The 2,230-nt window shown below is 51.3% G+C and overlaps 1 pseudogene; it reads left to right on the top strand.

Moving 5' to 3' along the window:
* Nucleotides 1–387, top strand: part of LOC123688268 — a 3,758-nt pseudogene extending 3,371 nt beyond the window's left edge.
* The last annotated feature ends 1,843 nt before the right edge of the window (nucleotides 388–2,230 follow it).

Genomic DNA, 2,230 nt, shown 5'->3' with positions numbered 1-2,230 from the left:
AAGGTTTGTCATTACAAACTGGGTTCGAGTCCCGTTGTATCTCCAAGCGTAAGCTTTACCGGGGGATAAAGCAATTATCTGCAGCCCTGTAATCTGCTAAGAAAGCGGACGGTGCTTATAACGCTGCGATTTTACGAAAAAGAACCTGGGCGAACGCCGCCGCGTCTGGGAGCTGAATCCGGGCGCCGGTCGAGAGACCACTAGTCCGGTGAAGGCTATGTATTGGGGGGCTCTCCAGCCCCCCAAACCCCCGGAGCGCTCGTAACTATGACTCTCTTAAGGTAGCCAAATGCCTCGTCATCTAATTAGTGACGCGCATGAATGGATTAACGAGATTCTCACTGTCCCTACCTACTCCCCTCCGACGAGCAGGTACATTGACGAGGTGGGGGGGCTTGAAGTGTTGTGTGCTGGTCTCCTGAAAAGGAATCAAGGGTAGTACGCAGCATGGACCAAAATCTGCTCAAAACGAATTTTATGACATGATGAATCATAAGAGGAAACCTTACTGCACAGGTGTGGAGTCACCAGTGCCGGTAGAGAATAAGGGTGCCAAAGCAGGCCCTGCTCGACCGTCATCGTGCGACTGCAGCACAACACCGGGAGCTCAAGCTGGTGTTAGTGTTAAAGTTATTGAGCCAAAAGTGACAATTAAATCCGCAAAGGCCACAAGTAGTGCAAAGCCGACAGCGACTATAGGGGCGTCTCAGACACCCCCGAAGGCGAAAGGTAGCAGTACCAGCACCGCAAGGACTGTTACCGCGCGCCGCCAGTCAACGGTGATCCCAACCAAGGACACCGGAAGTACGGTCAGCCCTAGCAAAGCTGATGCTGAGGTCCTGAACCGGGAGGATGTCAACCTCTCGGAAGCTTCGTTTACGAAGTTGAAGGATAGCTTGGCTTCGTACCTATGCGATTCCGACAATAAAGTCGGAAAGAAACAGAGCGGCTTCATCATGAAGGTTTTCAACGAGCTGGATAGGAGAATATCCGACCTCAGCCTGAAGAACGCCCGATTGGAGGGTCGTCTCGAAGAGAGGAGCAGACTAGAAGGCAAGCTCCTCCCAAGTGCGAACATAGGCAATGGTGAGGCATCTCCACCGAAGTCCTCCTGGGCTGCGGTTGCGGCGATGAAGCCAAAGCCGAAACGTCCCGTTGCGATGAACCCTTCAAGAGCACCAGCAAGAACTAGGGAGCTGGTACTCTTCGTCAAGGGGAGCAAAGACGATCACCAGGCGAAGGTGATCGTAGACAGAGTAGCCGAGGTCATCCGCAAGGATGCTCCCTCTGCGAAAGTCGGCCGGACCGTCCGACTCAGATCGGGAGCTCTACTACTGAGCTCTCCGACTGAGCAGGACAGAGATAAGATCAAAAGGGCCCTGGAGAAGAGTGGTTTCGACTGCTCGGAACCTAAAAAAGTACTCCCTAGAGTACTAATTCACGACGTCGGGAATGATACCAACGACGAGGACCTCGTGAATACAATTGTGTCTAAAAATCTCCCGGCAACGGGGGACCAAGACGCAATCAGGGGAAGCACAAGGGTAGTGCATAAATACCCTTGTGTAAAAAACAGGCGTAAGGTTGTCCTTAGTTGCCCTGCGCAGCTTGCCAACGCCCTCCTGGGCCAAGGACGAGCATATGGTGACATGACCTGTTACAGGGTTCATGAGCACCATAGTGTCCGTAGATGCTACAGATGTCAGCAATACGGGCACACATCGAGCTTGTGCAAGGCCAAAGACGCGGTCTGCAGTCATTGCGCCGAAAGGGGCCATGACTTCAAAGACTGCAAGGTAAAGGACAAACCGGCAGCTTGCATAAACTGCCGGCATAAAAATCAGAAGGATGCATCGCATCCTTCTAGTAGTTCCATCTGCCCCATTTTTAGGCAGCAGCTGGAACAATACAGACTTGCTGTTGCGTGGGATAGCTAGTGGCAGTAAGAATAGTGCAAGTCAATGCGCAAAGATCGGCCCAAGTAGCAGCCGAAATTAGTAGAATGGCAGAGAAAGAAAGAATAGACTTATTTGTGGTGCAGGAACCCTACCATGCCTTTGGTGGGGTCAGAGGCCTAGGACTCTCCACGAGACTCGTCTCAGTTGGGGAGAAACCGATGGCCATATTTGCTATATTCAATCCAAATATAAATGTGGTGCAGTTAAGGCATTTGTCAAATTCACATGTTTGTGTTATTGGGATAACTGTGAACAGAGAGACAATATATCTA

Source organism: Harmonia axyridis, chromosome X, assembly GCF_914767665.1.
Source record: "Harmonia axyridis chromosome X, icHarAxyr1.1, whole genome shotgun sequence".
Lineage (NCBI taxonomy): Eukaryota > Metazoa > Arthropoda > Insecta > Coleoptera > Coccinellidae > Harmonia > Harmonia axyridis.
This window is presented reverse-complemented; position numbering and strand designations above follow the sequence as displayed.